The sequence below is a fragment of the Cheilinus undulatus genome, linkage group 16 (genome assembly GCF_018320785.1).
Source record: "Cheilinus undulatus linkage group 16, ASM1832078v1, whole genome shotgun sequence".
NCBI classification, from domain to species: domain Eukaryota; kingdom Metazoa; phylum Chordata; class Actinopteri; order Labriformes; family Labridae; genus Cheilinus; species Cheilinus undulatus.
In genome coordinates, this window is record NC_054880.1 from 5,456,995 (window position 1) to 5,481,960 (window position 24,966).

The 24,966-nt window shown below is 40.3% G+C and overlaps 1 protein-coding gene across 1 annotated transcript in view; it reads left to right on the plus strand.

The window, feature by feature from the left end:
- LOC121523498 (mucin-2-like) overlaps positions 1-24,966 on the plus strand; it is a 74,695-nt gene that overhangs the window by 18,136 nt on the left and 31,593 nt on the right. The window lies entirely within an intron of this gene.

Consider the following 24,966-nt stretch of genomic DNA (forward strand, 5'->3'; position numbering starts at 1 on the left):
TGAACATCTAACAGATTCCATGTTATGTTTATATTAGCAATGCTCTTAAATGTGAAATACTAAGCTGATAGCATTGTCACAGAGCCATTATGATCCACTGGCAGTGAGTTTCTTTTGAAGTAAGATCAATATCATTTTGAATGATTGCATTAGTCAAATTTGTAGTCATTTGATGAAACTCTCTCTTTTATATGGTGGGGATTGCTCTGTTGTCTGCATTATGTGTTCAGCACTGTTGAACAAATTAAAATGATAAGATTTAACTTTGTGTGTGCTTTGGTCATTTCTCAAGAGCCAGGGTCACAGTGTTTCCTGCAACACAATGCAACACTATTACACTGCTTTTAACGTTAATGTGTACCAACAACCTCTATTAGATACTCACATTTGGTTTTCTGAGCTGGTCTCAGCACTATGTAGGCCTTCCTGGGTGCAACTTTGATTGTTTTTCAATTGACTGTCTAAGGCCTCTTCATTTGGCAGGATTTGCTCTTATCTTTTAGAACAAATCTAGTGCTGTCACAATAGGTAATCACTCCTCTTCTACCTTTACCATTAGCCCCAATATAGACCTTGCTCACTTGCTCCAGTGGATGGAGGAAGTGGTGATAATACCCCAGTGTTCACATTGGGCTTCTGCTCTTTTTGACAGTAGATAGTACAACACAAGTCTAGATTATGGTGACCAAACGTCCTGTTTTCCCTGGACATGTCCTGTTTTCAGGTCCTGTCCTGGCTGTCTGGGCGTTTTTTTTTATAAAATGATGAAAATGTCCTGGTTTTCATTGTCTTTCATTGGGCCACTAAATTGACTGGCATAATAAAACATGTTGAGCAGAGATTAATATTTAATCTGTGTATTATGATCGTTGGGTGTGTACGGAGAAATGCACACAGGAGAGTGCAGAGGAAGTCTGCTGGTGCTGCGTCTCTTCAGTAGTATTTATTGAGGTGTGCTGTCTGGTGTTAAAACTGAAGCTTCTTCTGCCCTCGTTGTAACAGGTTTCTTCAGTCTCTTCCCGCCCATGCTCTCCCACACTGGTATTTTATGATGAACGTTGCGATACGTGTCGTGGGTCATCAGCGACCCTCACACACACCGATCACACGTTGAGATAACGTGATATCCAGTGAAACTTGTCCAAATGTGGCTGTTTTACTTGATTTTCAATGTATTGCTGATAAAAAAAGAGCAAACCACCTGCTCTAAAGAGCAGAAACAGGAAACTGAAGCTACAGAATGAGGCGGGGTGGAACAATGTGTGTAAGAGAGCTGCAGGTGTGAGGCAGGGCTGGTTTTAGTCATTTTGAGGCCCAGGGCAAAGACCAATATGAGACCCCTCCTCCTTTGGCTAAAAGTATCAATAATGAGTGGAAAAAATAATAGAAAACATCTCTTTAATGTTAATAAAGCCACAAAACTACAGTAAATGTCCCAGTATGAGAGATAAATACCCAAATAACCAGCCATCATTCATCAGCTCTTTGAAAAGCATCTCAGAGCTCAAACTAATTTTTGAACATGTCATTAGACCAGGTGGAACTTGAATAAATAAAAAAGAATATATGTTTATTACTAGTAACATATCCTTTCCTCTAACACTATAGACATTTTCATGTGGCCTATTGCATCTTATTTAACTACACAATAATCCAACAATTCACCATTTCATTTTATTGCCACCATGGATCAGTTGATCTATGGATCTTCTTACATCCTTAGTTTTGGAATCTGGTTCTCACTAAAGTATTTTAAGACAATATGGCTCTCTGGTGGAATAAGGTTGATTTCCACTGGTATAGACTGTCTTCAGACAGAGAAATATCAGTGGCAGGCAGAAATAAACTAGTTTGATTTGGAAAGCATGAACAGCCTGAAAGAAGAAAGAGGAGTTATGAAGCTATACATTTTTAGGTATTATATACCACTTTTTTTTTTTTTTTTTTTTTTTTTTTTACTAAATGCATTAATGGCTATGTTTTTCGGCATCTTTTCCATGAACTCACTCCACATATAGACCTTTAGATACCAACTCATAAACTCACTCAGGCTGTTATTAGACTTTCAATCCTAGTGATGGCCCTGATGTTGAGTAAGCTCTGAGAAGCCTATCTGAAGGTGTGTCTTTGGTTATAGATAGTATTTGGTAATATAACAATTTTGCAATAAAAAATAACAATGATTATTTTTACTTTCTCCTGAAATCCAAAAAAATCCAAATTTCCATAAAAATTTCACATATATATCTTTTGTATCTCATTTGACACATTAGGTGTTTTTGGTAACTGATAATCCCCTTGAGATCATTTACCAGATTGTATTCAGAATTTTTTTCAATAATTTATTGATCATATTGATTAGATAGAGATATTATAAAAGTATGTATCAAATATGATACAACAGGCTTTAAGGGGTTAAGTGAGAGACATTAGAAACCAAGCCAGAGATGGTAGAAACTAGGGTTGCCAACTTTTACCCATAAAAAGAAGGGACACCCTCACACTACTCTGAGCCACAGCCACCAAGAGCCTGTATCACATCTTATCTTACTACTCTTTTTAGCTGTTTTTTTTTGTTGGCCAGGGGTGTCCAAATACAGAAATATATAAGGATGTCGGGGCCACTTTGATATCCGTAAGATGAGCTATATTAACGTTTGTAATACCAGGTTAGGTGACTGAGGATGTCTAACTGGCTAGTTCAGTCAGGATGAAGTCAGGAGCAGAATAAAGAGGAGCTGGGGTGGAGGAGGGTTGCAAAAGCAGTTTAAGAGAAGACAGCAGAGCATAGCCAGACTGGAGCAGGTTAAATAAGGTAGCATGAGAGCAATTGGCCAATAGAGTGCATAGAATACATAAGCTGGCTGTCACAGTTTGGACACCCCTTGTCTAGGCATACTAGTACTTTGCTGAGTGTTTTTAAAACTACTGAATTTATTTAGGCAATTTTTGAGAAAATTGTTTTACTTTTGCCATGTTACACAGAATCTAAGACATAATAAAAATTTTAAAAAATGGTGGTTCAAGCTTTCCACCAGTTATTTGAAAGTAGCAGGCTATTTGACCCATGCAGCCGCCAGACAGTCAAGTAGGACAGAATGACTTCTGAATACATTCAAATTTGCAGTTATTTTGTTTTGAAAGATCATATTTGTCTTTAACATTGCTCCAATATCAAAGTGAACAATGTTTTACTACCTTGAATAAGCTTTAAGTGAAGTAATATTTCAGTTTACTTGAGTAGATTTACAGACCAGCTATTTTTCTGATATAATAGTGATAAAAAGTTCATTTATGTAACACTTTTCAAAACTTCAGTTACAAAGTACTTCACAAAAAAATCCAACAAAGGAAATAAAAATACATATATTCAACAAAACATGCCCCCCCCCCAAAAAAAAAAACAATAGAAATCCAAACCATAAACACATAAGTAAAAACAAATATAACAACTTTTAAAAAGCAGAGAAATTGTTAAGTGAAGGCTAGTCGAAAAAGGTGTGGTTTTAGAACTGATTTTAAAGGAGATAGTAAATCTTCAAATCTGAGACTTTCAGGTAAATTATTCCAAAGGGTTGGAGCCCTGACAGCAAATGAGAGAGAAGAAACTGAATCTGAGACAGTAGAAAATGAATGTGAGACAGTAAAGACTGAATGTGAGACAATAGAAAATGAATGTGAGACAGTAAAGACTGAATGTGAGACAGTAGAAAATGAATGTGAGACAGTAGAAAATGAATGTGAGACAGTAGAAACTGAATCTGAGACAATAGAAAATGAATGTGAGACAGTAGAGACTGAATGTGAGACAAAGAAAATGAATGTGAGACAGTAGAAAATGAATGTGAGACAGTAAAGACTGAATGTGAGACAGTAGAAAATGAATGTGAGACAGTAGAGACTGAATGTGAGACAGTAGAAAATGAATGTGAGACAGTAGAAAATGAATGTGAGACAGTAGAAACTGAATCTGAGACAATAGAAAATGAATGTGAGACAGTAGAGACTGAATGTGAGACAAAGAAAATGAATGTGAGACAGTAGAGACTGAATGTGAGACAGTAGAAAATGAATGTGAGACAGTAGAGACTGAATGTGAGACAGTAGAGACTGAATGTGAGACAGTAGAGACTGAATGTGAGACAGTAGAGACTGAATGTGAGACAGTAGAGACTGAATCTGAGACAGAAGAGACTGCATCTGAGGCAGTAGAGACTGAATGTGACACAGAAGAAACTGAATGTGAGACAGTAGAGACTCAATGTGAGACAGCAGAGACTGAATGTGAGACAGTAGAGACTCAATGTGAGACAACAGAGACTGAATGTGAGACAGTAGAAACTGAATGTGAGACAGTAGAGACTGAATGTGAGACAGTAGAGACTCAATGTGAGACAACAGAGACTGAATGTGAGACAGTAGAAACTGAATGTGAGACAGTAGAGACTGAATGTGAGGCAGTAGAAACTGAATGTGAGACAGTAGAGACTGAATGTGAGACAGTAGAAACTGAATGTGAGACAGTAGAGACTGAATGTGAGACAGTAGAAACTGAATGTGAGACAGTAGAGACTGAATGTGAGACAGTAGAAACTGAATGTGAGACAGTAGAGACTCAATGTGAGACAGTAGAGACTGAATGTGAGACAACAGAGACTGAATGTGAGACAGTAGAAACTGAATGTGAGACAGTAGAGACTGAATGTGAGACAGTAGAGACTCAATGTGAGACAGTAGAGACTGAATGTGAGACAGTAGAGACTGAATGTGAGACAACAGAGACTGAATGTGAGACAGTAGAAACTGAATGTGAGACAGTAGAAACTGAATGTGAGACAGTAGAGACTGAATGTGAGACAGTAGAGACTCAATGTGAGACAACAGAGACTGAATGTGAGACAGTAGAAACTGAATGTGAGACAGTAGAGACTGAATGTGAGACAGTAGAAACTGAATGTGAGACAGTAGAGACTGAATGTGAGACAGTAGAGACTGAATGTGAGACAACAGAGACTGAATGTGAGACAGTAGAGACTGAATGTGAGACAGTAGAGACTGAATGTGAGACAGTAGAGACTCAATGTGAGACAACAGAGACTGAATATGAGACAGTAGAGACTGAATGTGAGACAGTAGAGACTGAATGTGAGACAGTAGAGACTGCATATGAGACAGTAGAGACTGAATGTGAGACAGTAGAGACTCAATGTGAGACAACAGAGACTGAATATGAGACAGTAGAGACTGAATGTGAGACAGTAGAGACTGAATGTGAGACAGTAGAGACTGAATGTGAGACAGTAGAGACTGAATGTGAGACAGCAGAGACTGAATGTGAGACAGTAGAGACTGAATGTGAGACAGTAGAGACTGAACCTTAGACAGTATAATTTAAGTCTGAGACCAACAAAAACAGTCTGGTTAGATTTTGTTGACTGATCATCTTATGTCTTTTTTCATTGAATCATCTGTTCTTCTTTGCAAGACTGGACATAAACCAAGTTTATTCTTTTACAGGGCTTTATCCTGAAGAGATTAGAATTTCCTGTGGACCCCTTTTTAATAATATGTGAATCTGTCATGTCCGTAAAGACTCTCAGAGTTGCTCTGATGATGATGACCCAGTCTGAATTCCCATTTTGGTCATTTCTGTGATATTCTTCAGACAGTCTGTGCTTCTTTTTCACGTCACTTACCCTTAGAGTAGTAGTGGAGAGGCTTCTGTGTTGACTGTGGACACGCTCTCATATTCAGTCTTGGATGATGATGAGGGAGAAAGGGTCTCAGGATAAGGCCTGTCCAGTGATTCCAACAAAACTCATGAGCATGGCACCAAACAAATATGTATGTGTAGAGTCCCCTCACACCTCTCCTGGACTGTGTTGCTTATGAACACATGGAAACAACTTTGGTGGAGTTTAAAGGAAATTATTTTGACATGGAAGAGGATCAACGTGGTTTTGCCTCTGTCCTTATAGTCCGTTATGTTTTCTTCTGTGTGTTGTGTTTCAATATTTTACTAGATGAGTGACATGAGCTTAACGGATGCGTCGCTTCACTGAGACGAGCAGTAAGTTCAGGCTGTCAGCCAAGACATGAGAGACATATGTTTGGAGAAGAGCCAAGAGACGAAGCATTTCTGATGAACTTCAAAACCTTGAAAGAGCTGCTACATACTCACCTGGAGAGATACGGCTCTGACTGTAGCTCTGAACCACAGGGAAGTCTCAACCAGGCAGCAATCATGCTCAGTACTATTACTGGCAGTGGTGGGTAGAGAGCACAGTTACAGTACTCAAGGAAAAGTACTGTTACTTAACAATAATAATTACTCAAGCAGAAGTAAAAGTACTCTTACTTAACAATAATAATTCCTCAAGTAGAAGTTACAAAAATCAATGACCAGACTTAGCAGGAAAGATGACCTAAAGCTTCCAGCCTCGGCTCTTACTGGCAAGGAAACGCTGAACAAAGGAAAACAATTATAAAATAATGGATGGTTAACTGATGCTCAACAATACAGAGACACTCTAATAAGGTGTCTGCCGCTGCAGGTGTGTTTGAACCAATGTTTAGAATGTCCAACGCAGTTAAACAACTCCTGAATTCTAGCGTAAGACTGCAGAAATCACACGTGAGGTATTAAATCCAGTGAGTCTGACAGCCCTAATGCAGGAAAAGGCCTCATGATTTTAAGGTGCCCCTGTAGGAACCTCAACCAGGCTGTCCTGTATCAGACCAACTGAGCTTCCTACAGAGGCACTGTAAAATCATGAGGCCTGTTCCTGCATTAGGGCTCTAAGACTGGCTGGATTTAATACCTCATGTGTGATTTCTGCAGTCTTACGCTCAAATTCAGGAGTTGTTTAAGTTGGGAACTCTTTGGACTTTGGCAGTTAGTCACTCATTTTTCTATAATCCTTGTCCTTTGTTCAACGTTTCCTTGCCAGTAAGAGCCGAGGCTGGAGGTATGACGCTTTTAGGTCATCTTTCCTGCTAGATGACCTAGCTGCTTTCCTGCTTTTTCCACTTTTTATTGATTTATTTATTTATTTATTAAACCACTTTTGACCCATGTTTGGCACTGTTTACAGGATTTAACACTTTATTTTTAACATTTTGCCCATGTATGCCTCTTATTTTTAACACTTTTATCCCAGATATTCTGCCATTTCCTCTGTTTTTTTTTTTTGTACCACTTTTTCCATATTTAATCAATTTTTAACCATTTTTGCACATTTTTGCCAGTTTCAACCCATTTTTGTTCCTTTTCACTTTTTTTTTTGACACTTTTTGCCCTGTTATGCCATTGCTTTGGTGCTTTTTTTCTGTTTTGATCACTACTGATCCATGTTTGACAGGATCTATACTTTTAACCACTTTTTTTTTTGGCCATTTTTTACATCCATTTTTAACCACTTTTGCTTCTTGTTTTTGGCACTTTCAGCCCATTTTTGCTGCATTTCTCTCTCTTTTACCACTGTTTTTTGCTAGTGTGTATCAGATTTTCACCACTTTTCCTACTCCTGACCCATATTTGCTGTTTCATGCCCATTTTTGCCCCTTTTTATTGCCAGTTTTGACCCCTTTTAGCAGTCTTTTACCTATTTTTGCCCCTTTTCACACTGATATAACTATTTTTCATTGTAGGGGTCTCAGTTTTTCTACTTTATTTTCTGGCATGTTTGTAAATGTCATGGCTTATTTTTAGTATTTTTGAGAAGTGTTGTTATTATTCAGGATAAAAATCAGATATGGTTATCACAGCTTCCCTTTACAATGGACCACGACTGGACTGACCTCCACAGGCCCCCAGTTTGGCTGGGCCCCTGAAAGCTGTCCCCTTTTCCCCTCTTATGGTGGCCTAGCTCTGGGTGGGGCGACTCAGTCAAAAGCTGCAGAACTTTCTGGACTGCCCTGCTGGTTAATGTAGTTTAGACGTAATGAGCAGCAGTGAGCCTCTCATTATTTTATAATCCTTGTCCTTTGTTCAGCGTTTCCTTGCCAGTAAAAGGCTGGAGGCTTTAGGTCTTTATGTCATCTTTCCTGCTAGGTCTGGGCAGTGATTTGAAGGGCTATCTTTAGACTTTGCATACATGTACGTTGTCCTGATTGAAAACGAGGTGATTAGAATAACGAGGTGCTCTCCTCATTGTAGCCCTCACAGATGAATCATTCTAGTTTGGTATAATTCTACAAACATCTGCGAGGACATAAAACACAAGCAGAGATGTAGGCAGGAGGAAACAGCATCAGTGAGAAGTTCAGGTCCAGTCTGACTCAGGTGCTGCCATGCTCTCTGAGAGGCTTGGCACACGCTGTTCGGTCGTTTTTGTCTGTTTCTTTTTTTAACTGTTGACATCAGAAATTACACAACAAGTGCCGCGTTGACCACAAAGAGCTGGGATTAAAAAACATTGTCAAGAATGCCCGTTTCAGACTGGGAGCGTCTTGGCTGTGTGACAGCAGCGGCGCACGTCAGCTCCAGCTTTCACTGCCACCGCTCTCTTTACGGGCATGTGTGCTGCCAGTCTCTGCTGTCACTGCCCAGACTCTGTTCATGAGTTTTTCTTCAACAAATCCCCTTTAAAGGGATTGCTCAAATACAGAAGCTGAAAAATACCTACCTGCTTGGATGTTTTAATTCAACAGACATCCAACCAAGCAGTGAAATGAGGATCACCAGTGAATGTGTGTCAGTGACTGCAGTGTAAAGACACCTGTGGCTGGAAGGTCCAGTCACTGGTTCATCAGTATCCATGACTACCATTACAAAGACCACTCCAAGCAACTCAGAGGAAAGGTTATAGAAAAGTCTAGGTCAGGGGATGGAGACAAAAACATCTCCCAGAGTTCAGTTAAATCCATCATGAAGAAATGAAGGAATATGTCACATGTGTAAATCTGCCTAGATCAGACCGTCCTCACAGACTGAGTGAGCGTGCAAGAAGGAGACTACTGAGAGAGTCCACCAAGACACCTATGACTACTCTGAAGGAGTTCCAAGCTTCAGCAGCTGAGATGGAGAGACTCTGCAGACAACAACTGCTGGCCGGGTTTCTTCACCAGTCAGAGCTTTATGGGAGAGTGGCAAAGAGAAAGACACTGTTGAAGAAAACTCAGATTTAACCTGGACTAGAGTTCACCAAAGGACATGTGGGAGACTCCATGGTCAAGAGGAAGAAAGTTGAGACCAAGATGCAAACACTGACATCACCACAAACACACCATCCCCACTGTGGAGCATGGTGGTGGCAGCATCATGCTGTGGGGATGCTTCTCAGCAGCTGGCCCTGGAAGGCTTGTAAAGGTAGAGGGTTAGATGAACGCAGAAAGGGGGTGAATTCCTTTAATAGGTACTGTACCAAGACTGGGAATCAATCCTGGGACCAGTACGCCCATAGACCACAACCCCTGCAAATGGGCGCCCGCCACAGCAACCAAGACAATCTGGCATCTAATCACAGAATTTCTGTAGTTAATCATGACTAATCCCCCTTTGTCACAGTTTAAAAGTTTCATTTGAAGCCGTTTTTATGTTTAATTTCCTGTTTGGATTCAGAGCTGCTTTTATTTTGAAAGAAAATAAAGAGCTTTTGGTGGATTGAAAGTTATGAAACAAAACTAACCACAACAAAAAGAACTTGGAATTGATTTAACGGAAATAGAAACTGTTGAAAGCTATGTCTGATGACACAGAGAGTTTTAAGTGAAATAAGACTTTAAGGAGGGATGGACTAATTTGACATCACTGTGACTGCAGGGAGACGCAGACGGATTATCTCAAGTGTGCTGGATGTGCATAAGAAAGCATGTGACTGAAAGCAAATTAAAGCACTTTATACAGCTTTACTGCATTAGTGCTGATGGCTGTAATCACAGCAGGTGAAGACTGTTGTGCAGCATGTTTAAAACAGGTGCAAATTTGTGCCGTAGATGTTTGGGAGAACCTGAAAGAGAGTTTGCATAACCTCACAAGTTAAACCTGTATTATTAAAAGTGCATTAGAGCCTTTCCCTTAGGGATATAAACAGATGCTCCATTGTGAGACTTGATTATTACAATGTGTGGGAAGAAAAACATGCATGTTGAGCTCAGTGCATGCTGGGATGGGCACCACTTTGAACAAACCCTGAACTGGATGAACTGGCTTCAGATAATAGATTGATGTCCTCCGTGCCTGTTATTATTTTTGTTAGGTGTGACCAGTAGACAGTAATGAGTCAACATTCATTATTTATTTATCGCCGACCATCTATCAGAGAACTGCTGACGGATTCATGGGGTTAAAATCTAAAACTGTACGTCAGAAATTCCTCACAGTAGGTCCGGCTGTGTTTAGGTAAGTTTACAGGTGATGAGGATGTGAACACAAAGAAATGGAATCCAGGCGAGTTACCTACAGGGCCTTGCACTCCAACGCCACGAGCCAATCACATGTCCACAATGCACTCAGACATCTGTCTGACAGACGTCCATAGAAAAGCTGAGAAATGTTCATTTTCCTGAAGTTTTATTTAAATCAACTCAGAAAAATTTAGATATGGGGACGAAATTATAATTCCACTATTAAAGTCTGAGGTTTTTCCAGGTTCCTGAGTGTTGGTGACCAGAGCGAGGACAAATTCTAACACAGCACTCAAAATATCATCTTTTTATTTTGGATCCCAAAATTATTTAACCTGACACACAGAAACAAAAAACCCCAAAACCTTTAGAACTACCAGGGTCTAAATGATGACCCCCTTTAGAACTACCAGGATCTAAATGATGACCCCCTTTAGAACTACCAGGATCTAAACGATGACCCCCTTTAGAACTACCAGGGTCTAAATGATGACCCCCTTTAGAGCTACCAGGGTCTAAATGATGACCCCCTTTAGAAGTACCAGGGTCTAAATGATGACCCCCTTTAGAGCTACCAGGGTCTAAATGATGACCCCCTTTAGAGCTACCAGGGTCTAAATGATGACCCCCTTTAGAATTAGCAGGGTCTAAATGATGACCCCCTTTAGAGCTACCAGGGTCTAAATGATGACCCCCTTTAGAACTACCAGGGTCTAAATGATGACCCCCTTTAGAATTAGCAGGGTCTAAATGATGACCCCCTTTAGAGCTACCAGGGTCTAAATGATGACCCCCTTTAGAACTACCAGGGTCTAAATGATGACCCCCTTTAGAATTAGCAGGGTCTAAATGATGACCCCCTTTAGAGCTACCAGGGTCTAAATGATGACCCCCTTAAGAGCTACCAGGGTCTAAATGATGACCCCCTTAAGAGCTACCAGGGTCTAAATGATGACCCCCTTTAGAACTACCAGGGTCTAAATGATGACCCCCTTTAGAGCTACCAGGGTCTAAATGATGACCCCCTTTAGAACTAGCAGGGTCCAAATGATGACCCCCTTTAGAACTAACAGGGTCTAAATGATGACCCCCTTTAAAACTACCAGAGTCTGAAGACCCCCTTTAGAACTAGCAGGTCTAAATGATGACCCCCTTTAGAACTACCAGGGTCTAAATGATGACCCCCTTTAGAACTACTAGAGTCTGAAGACCCCCTTTAGAACTAGCAGGGTCTGAATGATGACCCCCTTTAAAACTACCAGGGTCTAAATGATGACCCCCTTTAGAACTAGCAGGGTCTAAATGAAGATCCCCTTTAGAACTACCAGAGTCTGAAGACCCCCTTTAGAACTAGCAGGGTCTGAATGATGACCCCCTTTAGAACTACCAGAGTCTGAAGACCCCCTTTAGAACTAGCAGGGTCTGAATGATGACCCCCTTTAGAACTACCAGAGTCTGAAGACCCCCTTTAGAACTACCAGGGTCTAAATGAAGACCCCCTTTAGAAATACCAGGGTCCCCCTTTTGCCCTTTTCCTCCCCATTTTTGCCCATTTTGCCTAGTCTTTGCAATTAAATCCCACGTTTTAACTCTTTTTTTGCCCATTTTTGCAATTTCTTTTTGCCACTTTTATCCCACTTTCTGCCCTTTTTCACCAGTTTTTGCCTATTTAAGCTGCCTTTTGCCATTAAATACCAACTGTTTCCTATTTTTTGCCTGTTTTTGCCACTCTTGACTGCTTTTTGCCCATTCTGACCCTTTTTCCACTTTTTCTCCCCATTTTTGCCCCTTTTCACCCATTTTTGTTGCTTTTATACCATTTTTTGCCACCTTCAACTCATTTTTATTGCTACTTCAAGCTGTTTTCACCACTTTTCACCACTCAGATTGTGGCTCTTGCAACAGTATTTTTCAATAATTAGGCCTTTGGTTGAGCAGGGTTGAGTAACACTGGTCTAAATGATGACCCCCTTTAGAACTATCAGGGTCTAAATAATGACCCCCTTTAGAACTATCAGGGTCTAAATAATGACCCCCTTTAGAACTACCAGGGTCTGAATGAAGACCCCCTTTAGAGCTACCAGGGTCTGAATGAAGACCCCCTTTAGAGCTACCAGGGTCTGACTGATGACCCCCTTTAGAACTACCAGGGTCTGAATGAAGACCCCCTTTAGAACTACCAGGGTCTAAATAATGACCCCCTTTAGAACTACCAGGGTCTGAATGAAGACCCCCTTTAGAGCTACCAGGGTCTGAATGAAGACCCCCTTTAGAGCTACCAGGGTCTGACTGATGACCCCCTTTAGAACTACCAGGGTCTGAATGAAGACCCCCTTTAGAACTACCAGGGTCTGAATGAAGACCCCCTTTAGAGCTACCAGGGTCTAAATGATGACCCCCTTTAGGACTACCAGGGTCTGAATGAAGACCCCCTTTAGAACTACCAGAGTCTGAAGACCCCCTTTAGAACTAGCAGGGTCTGAATGATGACCCCCTTTAGAACTACCAGAGTCTGAAGACCCCCTTTAGAACTAGCAGGGTCTGAATGATGACCTCCCTTAGAACTACCAGGGTCTAAATGAAGACCCCCTTTAGAACTACCAGGGTCTAAATGATGACCCCCTTTAGGACTACCAGGGTCTGAATGAAGACCCCCTTTAGAACTACCAGGGTCTGAATGAAGACCCCCTATAGAGCTACCAGGGTCTAAATGATGACCCCCTTTAGGACTACCAGGGTCTGAATGAAGACCCCCTTTAGAACTATCAGGAACTAAATGATGACCCCCTTTAGAGCTACCAGGGGCTAAATGAAGACCCCCTTTAGAACTACCAGGGTCTGAATGAAGACCCCCTTTAGAACTACCAGGGTCTGAATGAAGACCCCCTTTAGAACTACCAGGGTCTAAATGATGACCCCCTTTAGAACTACCAGGGTCTAAATAATGACCCCCTTTAGAACTATCAGGGTCTAAATAATGACCCCCTTTAGAACTACCAGGGTCTGAATGATGACCCCCTTTAGGACTACCAGGGTCTGAATGAAGACCCCCTTTAGAACTACCAGGGTCTGAATGAAGACCCCCTTTAGAGCTACCAGGGTCTAAATGATGACCCCCTTTAGGACTACCAGGGTCTGAATGAAGACCCCCTTTAGAACACGTGAACACAGCCATTGCCCCCATGATGGCAGATAAAGGGATATTGCAGCTTTTTCTTAAATCAAGTCTACCACCCAGTCTGGATGCATAGAGCTCAAAGCCACAGCCATAATGAATGGACTGATCAGTATGTGTTTATCATGCCAGGATAGGGACGGGTTTTTACGTATGCAGGCTGTTTAATTGATGGGTCTATTGTGTTGCAGGTTTATATTTAGACATTAGAAAAACAATGGTTAAGCAAGGACAAACAAATAGTGTTACATAAATAAAAGTTGTAAAACAAAACCACCTAAAGACAGCCACCAGGCTGTCCTCATTTTAAGCTGAGACAGGATAGGTCTCAAGAATGTGTCAGTCATGAAAGAGGGGGGTCATGGGGACACTGAGAGGGGGTCACCAGATACCCCCCAAAAAACTTTTAAATTACACTGTTGCCACTTTACACCAACTTCGTCACATTGTTTTGACCTCTTTTCGCCATTTTTCTCACCAATTTTAACCCATTTTTACTATTTAACACCTATTTTTCTCAGTTTTAATCTCTTTCCACCACTTTTTTTCTGCCTGTTTTTGCCATTCTTAACCAATTCTCGCCACTTTTTACAGCCAATTTCTCTCATTTTAACCACATTGCACCATTTAATATATCCAGTTTTGGTAGTTGAACCAATTTCTGCCAGTGTCTGCCTATTTTTTCTTTTTCAGTTAACCCTTTCCTGCCAGTTGATATCAATGCTTCGTCCCATTTCACAAAATTTCCACCCATTTTTGCCAATTTAAACCCATTTCAGCCACATTTTAACTCCCTTATACCACTATTTATGCCCATTTTTGCCACTTTAACCCAATTCTGCTACTTTTAAAGTCCAACTTCACCATCTTTTTCACCATTTTTTGCAATATTAAGCCATTGTATCAATTTTTAAACCATTTAAATTCTTCTTTTTTTTAACAAAAGAGTTCTACATTTTAAGAAGTCTTTCCACTACACAAATGATTTTAAAAACGGATACTTCTGGCTCTTTGATAAGTGTGGTTGTTATTCAGGTTAGATATGAAATATGGATACCACAGCTTCTGCTGACCTCCATGGGCCCCCAGTTTGGCTGGGCTCCAGAAAGCTCTCCCATGTATCCCCCTCTTATGGGCGGCCTCGTTTGCACATGACTATTCTTAATTGTGCATGGCTGTTCCACCACCTTCAGGTACAGCGGGGGTCCCCAGTCTCTGGCACCTTTATTTTGGGGGTCATGGGCTGAGAAGGTTCAGAACCCCTGGTTTAGAGGACAGCAAAGTGGCTCTGGATGCCCTCTAAGTGGGCAAATTTGACCAAAGCCATCTTTGGTGCCCCGGAAGTGTCAAAGGTGTCCATCAGAGGGCAACAAAGAGGAAACTTTGTCAAAATGCTCTTTGGTTCCATGTAAGTCAACCACTTTGACAAAGTGTCCTCCTATAACGCTAGTAACACCATCACTAACTTCAGGTCTACTTAACCCAATAAAGAATACTTCTCATCAAAATATCGTATACTAATGGACAACAAAACATGACAAATTGAAGTAGTCTTCTTTTATTTACCCCATAAAATATCTCATTAAACAAACAACAAAATTTTTCATGGGGGACCCTAAATAAAAGCTCTAAAATCAGGTAAAAATTTGGAAATCATTGATAAAAAAAAATCCTAAAAAATCCCAAAATATGATTCACCCAGAAAACATTAGAAAAGAGAAACTTTTTTGCCCTTTTCACAATTGTTTTAGCCACATTTCACCCATTTCAGCTACCTTTTGCAATTTAATACCTCTTTTTTCCTGTTTTGCCCATTTTAGACACTTTTTTTTTGCAGCTTTTATCCCATTTTTTGCCTTTGTCACCATTTTTTTTGCCTGTTTAAGTGACCTTTCGCCATTAAATACCATTTGTTCCCTGTTTCTTTGCCCTTTTTTCCCACTCTTGAGTGCTTTTTGCCCATTTCAGTCACTCTTCTTATGGTTTTTTTTTTTTGCCATGTTGTTGCCACTTTTGGACCATTTTTATGCAACGTCTAACTTGTTTTTCTACATTTCTCACCCCTTTTTGCTACTTTCTGACCCTTTTCCCACATTTCTCCCCATTTTCACCCATTTATGCTGCTTCTTCACCATTTCACCAAAACCAAACCAAAACAAAATTGAGCTGATACTTGTTCTTTAGCCACCTGTTCCTGGGACACGTGGGCCTCGTCTGGTGAAGACACAGTCTCCCTGCATCCCTGACAACTGTGGGAGGGTCCAACAGAAACTGACCTTTAATGAGAGGGTTGTCATTGTCATTTCTGGCCTCCTGTCTGAGCCTGGTGGAGTCAACAAGGCTGTGACAAGAAGTCAGATTTGCATGACATAAATATGGCTGGCCTGGATGTTGTACCCTTGAATAGTATGATATAAAACTAAGAGTCTGGCTTCGGTTTTCTTTACAACACATCTTAATGGACATTTTTTGATGCTCTAGTTCTTGCTGTTTTTTCATTTTCGCTCTAAGAAATCTCCTAAAAGCTCTGATCGCCTTTTACCACGCTGCTGCTTCAGACGGCCGGCCTTCCAGAGAAACAGACGGCCTGCAGCAGAGGCTGATCTCATTCTGGAGGCTTGCCAAGTTAAAGTGTGTCTTAAAAGAGAGCCTACCTACTCAGTTAATCCCCCCCAACCAACACAGGCTTAAAGAGGTTTGCTTTTTAGTCTCATTCACTGTATGCAAATGTTTATTGACACAAAAACAGATAATAGAGAAGCCTCTGGCAGCGGTCCTGGCCTCCGCTGGATAATCAACGTAATGGGACGCCGTGCAGCCAAAGGCGTCTTCTGCAGAGTGTAGGGTGAGGAGTTCAGGGAGAGGGGGGTTTTCTCAGTCAGTGCAAAGGCCTGGAGACAGACAAACGTGGAGTATTAAGAGAATACACATAACTGAAAGGTAGCCGGATGAGGATGTTGAAGTTTGCACGGACAGAAAATCCACAAAGCTTCTGTGTTATTTCATTATAGAGCGAGCACTTCAGGAGGGACGGGGGCGTCTGCAGAGTCAGCGAGTTTTTCATTACAAAGAGAAAGAGAGTGGAGGTTTTACAGGAAATACAGCCAGAGAAACCTGAAGTATTAATGTGTTTAGTCAGATCAAATGTCAATGAGACATCTGACCTCCTCTTCTCTCTGTGGTGGATTTCCTTTTTCTGGTTCTCATGCTGTAATCTCCTGTGCTTGAAGGTCTGAACCTTTCAAAACAATACTTTAACACTGTAGTTCAGTTCAGTCTGGACTGACATCAGCTCTTTTCATTGGACCAAGGTCCAACCATGATCCAAGTCCATCCATGATTGGCTGGCTTGTACCATGCACAGGGAGAACATGCAGACTCCACACAGAAAGGCCCTACCTGCGCCATCCTGCAGTCGCCCAACAAACATGTTCTCAGTCAGTGCACATACGGATGAAGCTCAGTATTTGTTTTGGATGAAGTTTAGTATAAACACACAGAACCAGAAATCAGGGTTGTTTTTGAAACTGTCTGCCTGTTGGCTCATGGTTGTGAAAGGTAAACAGCCATCAGTGCGTCACTAAAGGAATGGTACCTTCTTAGAATAGAAACTGGCCTCTGTCCCTTTCAACCAAGCCATCCAATCAGGTGTTAGAACGCTCCTAAACAGGACAAGCTTCACTGGAACTGTTGGAAGAAGAAGGGAGGCAAAGTCCCTCTGCCATCAGAGGAGACCACACCTGCTCAGGTGTCGCCTGTGGCTGAGGAGCTTCTAGGGTGCACACCTTGACTGTTGTGACACTCAGAGTTTTGGATAATTACTGGGTGCATCTCTGCAGTAGTTTCAAAGGTTGGGTGTAGATCAGCTCCTCTGTATTATATGCAAATTTTTATTTGAGGTTTCACTAGAATGAAAATAATGATGATGAGCGCTTTCAGCCTCCCATGATGAATCATTACAACACCCAAAGAATCTCAGTTATTTCAGGAATGGTCAAAGTGATTTTAGGACTTTTGGAGATTGTTGCCTTTGTCTGATAGGAGACCCGAAGAGAGGGAACTATGGGGAGAGAGATCAGGAAGGCCTGCACCCGGGAGAACCTGGGACAGGTACGTCAAAGACTGAGAAGGCTGCTGTGTACATGTGCCTGCTCTACCAAATAAGCTTAAGTAATATAATAATAATAATAATAATAACAATTATTATTATTATAATAATATAATAATAATAATACCAAGTAAGCTGTATCACTTACTTCACAGTAACACTGGGCTGCCCTGTGACTGACTGGGAACCAGTCCAGGATGGAACCAGTCTCTCAACCAATGGCAGCTGTTGATTGCTCCAGCCCCCCGCCAACCCAAACGTGAGGTGTGTCGTAGAAAATGTGTGGATTTACAGCAAACATGAGTGATTCCACAAAATAAAAGATATAATATGTAGACCCCAATACCAAAACAGTAGGGCCACGGTGTAAAATAAATGAAAACAGATTTTCAGATCTCATAAACACAGATTATCATTTCACTAAAAGGCCACTCTGTGTGGCAAACAGAAAAAACAGAAAGGTGAACTCCAAACCAGGAAATGCTCCTCTTTACTTCCCGTGCACGAGTCATAGAAAAACACTATAACAATTTAAAACAAACAAACAAACAAACAAACAAACAACAATGACAAAAAAACATTTTACAAAACAAATTAACAAATAGTCCATTACAAATTTAAAAAGTCTGAAACACTTTTACAAAACTTTGATTAACAAAACGTGATTCAAAATGACAACGTCTGAAAAACTTTAATAAAACTTGCAACAAATTTACAAAGATTTGTTGAACATTACAAAGTCTGAACCACTTTTAAAAAAATTGCAACAAATTTACAAATTCTAATTGAAAATGATAAAGTCTGAAAAACTTTAAATTTGCAACAACTTTACAAGTTCTGATTCAAAATGATAAAGTCTGAGACACTTTAAAAAACTTGCAACTAAATAACAAAATATGATACTAGATGACAGTCTGAAACACTTTTACAATTTTGCAATAGATTTACCAATTCTGATTAGAAATGACAAAGTCTGAAACACTTTCACAAATTTGGCAACAAGTTTATAAATTCTTATTCAAAATGAAAAAGTCTGAAACACTGAATAAAACTTGCAACAAAATTACAAAGATTTGTACAACATTAAAAAGTTTGAAACACTTTTACAAATTTGGCAACGAGTTTATAAATTCTTATTCAAAATGAAAAAGTTTGCAACAATTTTTTAAAGATTTGTAGAACATTAAAAAATCTGAAACGCTTTAAAAAATTTGCAACAAATTGACAAATTATAATTGAAAATTATAAAGCCTCAAAAACTTTTACAAAACTTGCAACAAATTTACAAATTCTGATTCAAAATGATAAAGTCTGAGACACTTTTATAAAACTTGCAACAAAATTGCAAAGATTTGTACAACATTAAAAAGTATGAAACACTTTTGAAAAACTTGCAATTAATTTACAAATATTTGTTCAATATAATGTCTGAAACACTTTTACACAATTGGCAACAAATTTACAAATTCTGATTCAAAATGACGACGGCTGAGACGCTTTATAAAACCCTGAAATTTGTGTTATTTCTGGTTTTGGGTACCTTGCCTCTCTGTGAGGTACTGTTGGTTTTAAGTTTGTGTCAGAGATTGTAAAAGTGCTCTAAAACTAGTAAGTTTGTCTGAGCTCATTTAAAAGTGTTTATTATGTTTTTTTTTTTGTTTTTTTTTTTAATCTAGATTTGTTTCATCCTTTGTTAAAGTGTTTCTTAAATTTTAAATTTGTTTCATGAAATTTAAAAAGTGCTTCACACTTTTTAAATTTTGTACTGGACTGTTTTGCTTAATGTAAATGTGTGTTATAAAATCTAAACATGATTTAGTTAATGAAAATTAGTTTTAAGCTTTGTAAAATTGTTTCAGAATTTATCATTTTGTACTTCCAGGCCACCGTACTTTAATCTCAAAGTGCACAGTGTCATTTTACCTCTTCAGAGCTACGACTACATTTAGAATAGATGTTAAAATTTAAAGTGGCATCTTTGAGACTTGAAGGATCCACAGGAAGTTCAGGGTGAGGCCGAGGCTGTTACATAGCGTCCTTTAATTGTTGGTTAGCCTCGACTGTAACACCTAGGCGCTCATGATAATTCCTTTCTTTATGCACATCTCAGTGGTTTTCAGCGATGGAACATAACTCTCATATTTCAGAGGTCAGTGTGGGAATCTCAGGGTGGAGTCCTGTTTTCTGCCACTGAGTGACTCTGTCCTGAAGTAACCGCCGCCCAGCGTGACTGTGGGGCTGTGAAAGGACGGAGCAGACGAACCGAACACAGAGAAGATGAGGAGAAACTGAAGGTTATAAAACAGGGGTGTCAAACTCAAGGCCCGGGGGCCAAATCTGGCCCCTGGTACACTTACACCCGGCCCACAAGATCTTGTTTTATTCTTATTATAACTGGCCCAAAATATGAGGTAAAATTAAAAAATATATATATAAACTTAATCTTGATGATATCAAAAATCCTCAAGTCATGAAAATGTGGAAAAAATAAATAGTAAAAATAATTAGATAAAAAGAAATGTGAGAAAACTAATAAGTTAGGGTTTTCATTTCATATTTTCAATTTTACATTGCACAATTATGACTTCAATCTATTATTTGGACTTTTATTTCATATTTTGACCTTTTACGTATATTATTTTGACTCTTTGTCTTATATTTTGACCTTTTCAGCTTATAAATATGAATTTATCTAATAATTTAGGCTTTTTCAATTTATAATTTACACTTTCAATCTCATATTTTGACCTTTTATGAGCACCATTTTACATATTAAGTCATATTTTTGCCTTGAAACATAATTGTGACTTTCTTTTTGATACATTTGCCTTTTTAAAGCATTATTTTAACATCTAATTTTGTGTTTTGACCTTTTGAACTCATAAGTTTGACTTTTTATCTCAGATTTTGAGTCTTTTAGTTATCATCAGTATTTTTTCCCCATAATTTATTACTGCAGAAAATGAGGTTGACAGTCTGGTTAAATGTGGACCCTGTTAGGCCCTCAGGTTAGACCTTAATTCAGAATCCGACCCCTTCTGTGACTGACTTTGACAAACCCAGCTGCTTCACCTGCATCTAGAACCATGAACTTTACTCTCTGCTGCCCCCTGCTGCAGCAACTTTACATCAACCTTTCACCAGGATCAGACACGAGATCATTTAATCTCTGAGGATTAATCTAACATCGTACATACTTACCGTAACGAGACACATTAAACACCTGACGCTTGTGTATATTTAGCAGCAGTCCTCGTATCCAGGAGACGTGTGATGTCATGGCGCTGAGCGTCCACATTCCTCCCTCTGTACTCACACCTGTCTTCACTGAGGCTGGGAGGGTGTTTCAGCTTTAGAGGAGAGAGGGATGGAGATGAGCTGTAGATGGACGCCACGGACACCAGAGGGCAGCATTACCCAGAGTTCACTGCTCTGCAAACTGTGGAGGCTGAATCACACATGTGGGTGTTTGATTCACCTTGTACTGGAGACAGACTGCTTTTTAAAAGTCTTTTCATCATGTCTCTATAGATTATCTGTGTTAGTAGAAAACTGGGTTGAGTTTTCTGCTTGTATTTGACTTTTACTGTGCTTTTTTCAAATGATTGAAAATCTCATGCAATGATTTTCTAGAATATACCGTCTTCAAAAGATGAAACCTTCACACTGGCTCACCTGAACAGTCAGTCAAATAACAAAAAAACTGGAAAGAGAAAATTTACGCTCATTTATGCACACAGTACTTCTTTTATCATGAATTCCTGCTTCTATGTGATGTGTCATGGTGGCGATCAGTCCGTGGCACTGCTGGGTTTGTTATGAAGCCCTCTGATAGCCTTCAGCTGGTCTGGATTGTTGAGTCTGATGTCTCTCATCTTCCAGACATTCTCTACAGGGTTCAGGCCAGAATCAAACACACCACGGTCAGTAAACCAGTTTCTGGTAGTTCTGGCTTCACTTCCTAGATGGAAGCATGACAGGCTCTGAAATCCCCTGGTAGATGGCTTACAGCGTTGACTCTGGACTTGATAAGGACCAGTGGACCAACAGCAGCAGACATGGACCCTAAACCATCACTGACTGTGGAGACTGGAAACACTGGACTAAAAGCACCTCAGATTCTTGGCCTCTCTGATCCTCTTGCGATGGGAAAGAATATGGGAAAGAAAAAGGATCTCTGCTGCTGAAAGCCTCAAAGAGTGCAATACCTTGGACAAGGTATGAAAACATTAGATATTTCAGGAAAACGTAACCCTTTAACTACTGCAAGAGCGCCGGTGCTGTGTTTAATATGTCCGTAGAATTATTACCGTAACTCCATCAAATTTTGTCTGATCAGAAAAATTCCAGATGTAGAAAAGTCAAGTTCAAGCACTCCTGGGAAAAAAGGGACCAAAGCTTTCAGACTTACAGCCATAATAACAAAATATGTCCAAATTGCCATTTTAAACTCAGTAGGTAAAGGGTTAAGTATGATCATTGTACTGTGACAAAATTTGTGGCTGTGCAGATAAAGGCATAATAAGGAAGGTTTCTGACAGACAAATTCATCAGATTAAGAGAGCAGATGCTAAAATGTCATTACAAAGCAGCAAACAGGTATTTGAAGCTGCTGGTGCCTCTGGAGTCCCACCAACCTCAAGGTGTAGGATCCTCCAGAGGCTTGCAGTTGTGTATAAACCTACTATTCAGCCCGTCTAACCAGTGCTCACAAGCAGAAACAGTTGCAGTGGGTCAAGAAATAAATGAAGACTTATTTTCAAACAGTCTTGCTGACTGATGAGTGCCGTGCAACCCTGGATGGTCCAGATGGAGGAGTAGTGGATGGTTGGTGGATGGCCACCATGTCCCAACAAGGCTGTGACATCAGCAAGGAGGGGGCGGAGTCATGTTTTGGGCTGGATTCATGAGGAGAGAGCTGGTAGACCCCTTTAGGGTCCCTGAAGGTGTGAAAATGACCTCGGCAAAGCATATAGAGTTTCTGACTGACCACTTTCTCCCATGGTACAAAAAGAAGAACCGTGCCTTCTGTAGCAAAATGATCTTCATGCATGACAATTAACCATCTCATGCTACAAAGAATCCCTCTGTGTCATTGGCTGCTATGGACATAAAAGGAGAGAAACTCATGGTGTGGCCCCCACCCTTCCCTGACCTTTAACCCTACTGAGAACCTTTGGAGCATCCTCAAGCTAAAGATCTATGAGGGTGGGAGGCAGTTCACATCAAAACAGCAGCTCTGGGAGGATATTCTGACATCCTGCAAAGAAATTCAAGCAGAAACTCTCCAAAAACTCACAAGTTCAATGGATGAAGAATAGTGAAGGTGATATCAGAGAAGGGCTCCTATGTTAACATGGAACTTGGCCTGTTAAGATGTTTTTGATTGAAATAGCTTTGATTTCAGTAAATATGACCTCCTAATGCTGCAAACTCAACACATGACCATTTTCACTTCTTTACAACCTATAAAATGTTTTAAACTCTGTTTTGCTTATTAATGTAGAGAAGTGCATTTTGAGGTTATCATTAAAAAAATTAATTATCATTTTGAAGTTTATTCAGAAACATTTGAATTATGCTCTAACAGCTGATGACTTGAAAAATACTCTGACTGTCATTTGCATTCATATTTAGGAAAATCAGAGAAAAATATCATTTGCATAATAATTAGGTACGTGGTGTATAGTCATCCAGTTTGTTGCAATGCTTAAGCAGTCTGAGCTTTTAGATTGTGAAAACAAAGATGATCTGCAGACATCTTCCAGTAAGTTTAAAGCTCTTCTCTGCTCTGTTTACGTACAGTATACTCTTTGGCACCCTGTCTTTGCATCGTAGCGTCACACTTCTAACAGAGAGGGAGAGAGCAGCCAAGTTGGCCGCTCTTCCAGAAGCTTTTAGAGGATTAAGAACAAAATGGTAAATCCTGGTTTGTACATTAAAGACAGTTCAGTGTCAGACTGCACCGCCTCCTCCATCAGCTGCTGTGATTCACACAAACAGACATCTCCTCCTCCAAAAGCTGTTCACATCTTCTGTTTGTTGATCTTCCTTCACTTGTTGACTGCAGCACAAACCTGCATGTTCACACATCTCTCCAAAGCTTTTTTCTTCCTTCTGTCCTTGATCTTCTCACACCTTTGATAAAAGCCTCTTTAACTCCACCTGTAGAGTCACTTTGTCTAATCTCCCTCTCTCCTTTTTTCTTCTTCTTTGACTAAAAATCAGCCAAACCTGCAGCTTTTGAAGCTCTTAAAGGACAGGGTCTTCATCTTGCAGCCTTCTTCCTTCTTTGCTTTGCTGGTTGGTTTTCTGCCAACAGCTCCAGGCCCCATCTCTCCCTGTTTAAAACTCTTTAAAGGTTTTCTTTTTTTTTTTTTCTGTTTTTGCTCCTGTTGCTGCTGCCGTGTTAAGAGAAAGGCGAAAATCATCAAAGCCATCGCAGCGGAGAGGAGAGCTCTGCTTTCACAGAAACCGTGGGCAGAGAGGCGGGAAGCAGTTAAGATCGTAATTTATTCAAATTGACAAGGACGTTTGATTTGCTGCTTGGAAGAGGCAGAAACACTGCACACGCTCAGTGCGTCTCCTCTCCAAGGTTATTCCTAATGAGCTGCAGAGCGTCAGAAACAGAGGCAGCAGCGAGGCTTTCGAACACAGAGGACCAGAGAGGACTCAGATCTGATCTCTCTGTCTGTTATCTCCTCTCACGGTTTCTCTGCTCCACCTGCATGCGCTCAGACCAGACAGGTCACATGCACATGATGCCTCTGCACATGAAGATTCTGCACATGATGCCTCTGCACATGTAACCCCTGAACATGAAGCCTCTGCACATGAAACCTCAGTAAATAGAAAGCTCTGCACATGCAGCCTCTGCACATGCAGCCTCTGCACATGAGATCTCTGCACATTCAACCTCTACACATAGACCTCTACACATGCAGCCTCTGCACATGAAACCTCTGCACCTGCAGCCTCTGCATACTGACCTCCACTCCACCAGCCAATCATGTTTTGTTAACCTTCTAGGACAGGGTATTCGTATACAGCAAGAACAGACGTGTTCTTCAAAGTTAAATAATCTTTGAACCATAGCCAAGTACTTGTTTTTTCCTCCTAAAGCCCTCCATTCTGCCGTTCTTATGATGCTATCCACCTTAGCAGCCCTTACAGAACATTTTCTAGTGAGCCTGGAACTTGTCACGGATCTTTAAAGATTAAATCCACACCAGTAACTCTGATATTGGATGTCTTTTTCATCCATTTTTATTGTTCTTGCAGTTAGCCAGTTAGCCTGCTGCACTATTGTCTTTTTGTTTCCCACAATGCATTGCAA